The sequence below is a fragment of the Suricata suricatta genome, chromosome 14, assembly GCF_006229205.1.
Source record: "Suricata suricatta isolate VVHF042 chromosome 14, meerkat_22Aug2017_6uvM2_HiC, whole genome shotgun sequence".
NCBI classification, from domain to species: Eukaryota; Metazoa; Chordata; class Mammalia; order Carnivora; family Herpestidae; genus Suricata; species Suricata suricatta.
In genome coordinates, this window is record NC_043713.1 from 59,474,555 (window position 1) to 59,481,540 (window position 6,986).

The following is a 6,986-nucleotide window of genomic DNA, read 5'->3' on the forward strand; positions in this document are numbered from 1 at the left end:
GTTTCAGTAACCTAACACATGTCAGTATTTGAAATCCAAGACATGGGACAGACTGAAGAAAAATAAATAACTCAAAAACAAATCTCCAAAATTATGCTGTTTTTGTGATCCATTTATTTTATGAGCAGAAATTGTATTTCTAGGCTTCATTTTTTGCCTCTGTAGGAGGTAGAATTACATAAAAAGAGTAACCACTGATCAACTAGCCAGGTTTCTTTCCTGAAATTTCAGAATTGAGAAAGTCAGTGTTTAGATGGAGAAGACTGTAACCTGCCCTTAACATTTTCTCTCACGTTCCTAAATCACCATCAACATCGACAAATACGGAATATTTGAGGGCCTCCATGGCATCTGCTGTCTCTGGCTGCTAAAATTCAGAACTGGGCCAATACAGTAACCCCATCACTTTCACCAGACCATACCCCTGGAGAGTCTTCAGCAAGCCCCAGACTGGCCCCCAGGGTCTCTCCTCTCTGGACACTGGTGGACCCTTCAATGCTAACTCATGCATGCTACCCACCTCTCACAGGCTGAGCTGCATGCAGGCATCAGATCACTGCATGCCCCCACTGGACTCCCCCCGGGGAAGATTCCCTTTGAGAGTAGATTACCTAGATGCCTTACCATCACTTCTGCTTCGGTTATTAATTGGTAAATTTAAACTATCAAAAAGGAGCTTCCATTTCCCATCTGAATGGGGTGACCAGGCAAATCCCCCAAAGGTATACAGTTGTGGGGCTTGAATGTGTGAGGACTGCGTCTCCTTTGGGACTAACAAGTCTATGTGCATGGGGGCCTCACTTTTGATATCTGCAGGAAGTCAGCACATAGCATGCAGAGCCATAGAACTTCAAGGTCAAGGGCCTACTTGATGCTTCTCCACCCCTGAGAGTCTCAAGTCTCCTGCACGCCCTGCTGACCAGTGTCCAGCATCTTGCCGACTCCCAGGAGGGGCACACCGTTCCTCCAGAGAGCACACCCCCACCAAGATCTTTCAGATCATTAAGTTGTCCTTTCTGTGTTCAATTTCATTTCGGGCAGCTGAATTGTGTCTGCACTTAGCCAAGATTTTCTGAATGAGACCCATGTTAACACATTTTGAATATTAGTGACATAAATGGAGACAAGCTACTCCAGCTAAGGGAGCAGGCCATGTAGATCCTGGTGGGGGGATGGGCTCCTGGGGATTTCAGGGCTCAGATTAATAGAATAACTGACCAGAACAGAGCTTTCACATTCCTACTAAAAATGGTTATATAAGCAAATGAGACACTTTGTAAATTTAATTTCTAAGTGGTATAGTTTCCTTTTTTAATTTTTAATTTATTTTTTAAATTTACATCCAAGTTAGTTAGCATAGAATGCAACAGTAATTTCAGGAGTAGATTCATTAATGCCCCTTATCCATTTAGCCCATCCCCCCCCCCCCCCGCACAACCCCTCCAGTAACTCTCTGTTCTCCATATTTAAGAGTCTCTTATGTTTTGTCCCCCTCCCTGTTTTTATATTATTTTTGCTTCCCTTCCCTTATGTTCATCTGTTTTGTATCTTAAAATCCTCTTATCAGTGAAGTCTTATGATATTTGTCTTTCTCTGACTAATTTTGCTTAGCATACTACCCTCTAGGTCCATCCACGTAGTTCCAAATGGCAAGATTTCATTCCTATTGATTGCCAAGTAATACTCCACTATGTGTGTGTGTATATATATATATATATATATATATATATACACACACACACCACATCTTCTGTATCCATTCGTCCATAGATGGACATTTGGGCTCTTTCCATATTTTGACTACTGTTGATAGCGCTGCTATAAACATTGGGGTGCATGTGTCCCTTTGAAACAACGTAAGTGGTATAGTTTTCTAACTTAATTTACTAAGTTTTCCAGAGGAGATGATGTCAATTTTTAAAATTGCTTTAGTGAGTTCCCTCCCTAAAATGTACCTCATGCTATGAACCACTCCTGCTATCGTCACGGTGACAGGTTTCTCTCCTCAGGTGCTGGACCTAGTCAAGCAGACACTTACTAACTTGGATGTGAAATACCAAGGATGCGAGTCTGGGGCTGTCAAAAAATGTTTTTCCATTGCCTTTAGGAGGAACCTGGCGGAAGGCTTATACCTCAGTAGACTTCAGATACGTGTGTGAGGTCACTGCTTGATACAAAAGCACCAGGGGCAAAGAGAAGTGACATCACTGTGTTAGGGGCACGCTCCAAGGGTGGCGGCCCCACTGTCCCTGTAGTGATCGTGTCCATACTAAACATATGTGAAGGCCGTGCTCAATCAAAGCAAGCACCACATACCTCCCCCTTGGTTCTCCAAGCTTCCTGGAAACTGCCGCGCCCTGAGGACCGTTGCCGTTTCACTCGGCCTCAAAGCATGTGGGGGTGGACAGGATTGTCTGGTACCCTGCCAGTGATCGTTTAAAAAAGCGTTTCCCCTAAGTATCAGCCTCCAAATCTGTAGGTTACATTTGCATGTGCACACAGACAACCTTTAGTCATTATTATACTGTCTCAACGGAACCTACTTGTGATATGAAGATACCCTTAAGATGAACCATAAGAGGGCACCTGGGTGGTTCAGTCAGTTGAGCCTCTGACTCGGGATTTCAGCTCAGGTCATGGTCTCCCAGTTCATAGGACGCAGCCCCATTGCAGACTCTGCACTGACAGTGCAGAGCCTGCCTGGGATTCTCTATCTCTCTATCCATCTCTCCCTCTCTCTGCTCCTCCCCGACGAGTGTGTGCGCATGCTCTCCCGCTCTCCATCTCTTAAAATAAATAAATAAACTTAAAAAGAATGAACTGTAAGGGAGTCTTCCTAGAATCCCACATGTATTGTAAGGAAAAAAGAAACTTAAAAGCAATACCTTACTTTACAGTAAGGTTAATGTCATTTTGAACATAAATTAGTATCTTTTAGGCATATATTGGTGACCTTGAAAACAGTGACATGGATTATTGAGCATAAATTTATAATGCTTAAAGATTCAAGAGCAAGTGTACATAAGTGTGGGTAGCACACTGACAGGGATCAGAACTGGTTCTGTGTTCAAATCCTGGTTCTATACCAACTATCCAGGTGAGCTTGGGCAAACCACGTAAGGAAGCCGAGGCCCCAGTTGGTCCCTAACACCTGTGCATTAACATTCGGCAGGGCTTTTCCCAGATTCTGTTCCCTCAGCCTGTGAATAGTAAATACCACACCTGGCCAAAGTTCCCGGCAGGAATAAAGAAGAGGTGTGTGTTATCCGGCTAGGATTGCAAATGCATTTTGCTTTAAGTCACTCCGGGGTTTTTGTGTGTATTTACATAGTTTCACCTTGTGAGCGCTGTAGCTTAATCACATGTTGTAATAGTTGTGTCTTTGAAGATACAGAGCCTACTCCATGTCTGACCACCCTTGAGAAAACCCAGAACTGGCCCGAGTGCTCTGTCCTCACGGGCCAGGGTCCCCAGAGCTTGCCACGCTGCGGACTAGTTCCTGAAGAACAGTACATCTTTGAGGAGACTGGGTTTTCTTTCATCTCTGGAAACAGCCCAACTTGCCATTTTATCATTGTGTTGCATGGGACTTTCTAATAAATGGTATAGCTTTTTTGAATGAAATATATGTTCATGTTTCACCAAATTGTTTGCAAGATTTGATTTTCTCAGGATATGCCCAAACCATTCTTCTGAGTATAAATGCACACAAGAAACTCCATATGTTCTTCAACATGCGTTTCACGGTGTAACACTCATGAATCATGTGATGTCTCTAAATGTCTACCGGAAGGTTTCTTTGGAGAAATAACTCCCCACAGGAAAAGCCTGTGAGAGCTCCTACGGGCAGCACCAGACCCTGGAGGACGCAGCCTAAACAAATGGCTGCAGGTGCCCCGGGTCTGTCGCCCTGTTTGTTTCTGCATTCTGCAATTGCTGAGAGTCCAGAGCTGCCTTTGGTGAGCCTATGGCCTGAGAAGTGTCACTGCCTCTTCAGGAGAAGCAGAGAGACCCCCTGGAGAACAGGGAGGTGCCCAAGACCCACAGGCCAGGCTGGGGCACAGAGCTCAGCCCACCGTGGAACCTGACACCGTGGTGCCACTGCCCAGAGGAGCCTCCCAGAAGCCAAACAAGCTGTGCCACGTTGTGATCTACAGAGTCAATCCCACTGCCCCCCATATCATTTTGACTTCCTTTCAAAATGATGTCCACCTACTCTTTGATGATCCAGCCTGAAATAAGAGGGAAAGCATTTGTCTTAGCACCTCATTGTCACAACCCAAATGAGGGGTCAGGACACATGGAGTCTGGTCCCAAGTTCACGATAAAGTGGCTGTGTGACCTTGAAGTCACTTCCCCTCTGTTGGTCTTTGGTGAAGTGTGTAACGTGGAAGCTGTCCGGCCCCCTTCCCAGGCCTAGTGTGACGATGTCACAGGACATTACGGGAAGCCATCCATGGCTGTGAAATGCCAGGTGATGTTTTTTACAATTAAATATTCAAGAGTGAAAAGATCACGTCACAGCCAAATGGAATGGTTCAGCTATTGGAGAAAACTAGAAATACGTAGTCAGATTACACCATAGCTTAGACAGGCTTTGCCTGACTTATTAAACCATTTACGATCAGCTCTATAATTATTCTACACCCAAGACTTGAGGCAATCTCAGAAAATACCTTCCCTTGCTTTCATCAGTATTAACCACATTGAAGTATACAAAACACTTTAATCATCATGCTTTTTTCCATGGAGGCAAGGTATAAATAGAATAGACTATTATTTTAGTGTTTTATTATTTACTTATTTTGAGAAAGAGGGAGACAGAGAATCTCCAACAGGCTCTGCACTGTTAGCTCAGAGCTCAACACTGGGCCCAATCTCACAAACCATAAGATATGACCTGAGCCAAAGTCAAGAGTTGGACATGTAACTGACTGAGCCACCCAGGTGCCCCTATATAGAACAGACTTTTAAAAAAACTTTTAAGTGCTTTTGTATTTATTTTTGAGAGAGAGAGAGAGACAGCGTGAGCTGGGGATTGGGGGGATCAGAGAGAGAGGGAGACACAGAATCCAAAGACAGTCTCCAGGCTCTGAGCTAGCTGTCAGCACAGAGCCCGACGCGAGGCTCAAACCCATGAACTGCGAGATCATGACCTGAGCGGAAGCTGGATGCTTAACCGACTGAGCCACCCAGGTGCCCCTAGAACAGACTCTGAAAAGCATAAGCAAAGAACCAAATCAGTGGCCTAAAACTGTGGATGATTTCCAGAAGCACCAGGCCCTCTGACAACACCTTGGGCTCCCAGTAGATGGTGTAAGTGCAGGGCCTGTGCCTGTTGGCGAGAGTGACCAGCTGGCCAACCCCTAGCTTCTCATGGGAACTCTCTGGGCCTCTCTGTGAAACAAGGTAAATGGTGCTGCTCCCAGGGTCGGGTAGAGTATATGAAATCGTGTGCACGCGTGGTCGCATCAAACAGACGGACGGACCAGAAGCTCAGATAGACTTGCAGGAGCCAGAACAGAGAACCCGAGGGCAAGGTCTTCCCGCTCAGCTGCTTTGACCTCTCTCTGCCACAGCCCAAGTCAGGCTTCCCTTCCTGCTGGTGAGTCCTCAGAGTGGAGTGCCGCTCAGTCACCTCATCAAGGCCTCCTGTAAAGGACACGGGAAGACAAAATCCTGGATGTCTGGGTCGTTCTGTACAGCGTCCACTGGAGGTCACCTCGAAAACTGGTGAGTCGCCCGGCTTCCCCACGTTAGCCTAGACCTTGCCCCCCGACCCCCGGGGTCGCTCAGTCATCACACATCAGCACAGCAGCAGCCCTATGACTGATCCAAAGCACCACGCTGGGCTGGACAGGCCAAAGAGCCCGAGCCTGGAGTTGGGGGGGGAAGAGGGAATCGGACGGGTGGGGATGGCAGGTGGACATGATTCTGGCCTCAGGGAATGCTGTGACGCAGAACACGTAAGTTCCTACGGAGGGAGCACCCTGACTCCCTCGTGTGGCGTGCTGCCTGGGCTCTTGTAGGCCAGAGGTGCCTGTCCGTGGCTGTTTGTGTGTCTTGTCCTGACATCCACCTCTGGCTTTGCTTCATCTAGGGCAAGAGTGAAGAGCTAATAGACCGCCGACATTCCGGAAAATGCCGGCACCACTCCGCAGCAGCGTGCTGCTGTTGTGAACGGCCCCCGAGGAACCTGCAGCGGGCCTTCAATCACATCAGTGTAGAACTCCATCTCCTTGGGGAGAAAAAGAAGAGACCCCAGGTTGACAAATGGTGTGGAGACAGAAGGGAGCTGGCCTCAGTTCGCACGACCTGTCGTCACGTACGGAACATGACCAAGAGTGTTACCCTGGGCGTCCGGTAAAACGTAAGGTCTGTGTGCGCTCACTTCCCCATCCACATTGCTATTCGGGAGAACGGTTCCCTTGTTGGAACCTGAACTTTCTTGGGTAAAAATCTATCTGTAGGGTTTGGATGAGGCCCGGCATCACTTGTTTAGTATCTCAGGCCCAGAAAGAGGAGTTAATTCTTGAAACGACATTGAACTTGTATCGAATTCAGCTGTTCTGATTCAGCCACAACAGAAATCAGAGTATCAGAACGTTTGGGGACGGTATCTATGTTTCCAAACAAAAACTAGTTCAGCCGATGGCTGAGAAGATTTAAGTTGTCCAACTGCAGGAGCAGGAAGACGCTGGACGATTCCTCAGGCTTATTTGTGGTATTTTAAAGATGCAATAAAAGCTGTATCTTGGGGGCACCTGGGTGGATCAGTTGGTTAAGCATCTGACTCTTGATTTTGGCTCCAGTCATGATACCACAGTTCATGGGTTCAAGCCCCGCATTGGGCCCTGATGCTGATAGCACAGAGCCTCCTTGGGATTCTCCCTCCCTCTCTCTCTCTCTGCCCCTCTCTCGCCATCTCTCAAAAATAAATAAACAAACCAAAAAAAGGCTGTGTCTTGATCTGGGGAGAAAACAAA

General features: G+C 46.9%; 1 pseudogene; it reads left to right on the top strand.

The window, feature by feature from the left end:
- Nucleotides 1-5,915: 5,915 nt before the first annotated feature.
- On the top strand, nucleotides 5,916-6,669 carry LOC115277448 (annotated as a pseudogene).
- The last annotated feature ends 317 nt before the right edge of the window (nucleotides 6,670-6,986 follow it).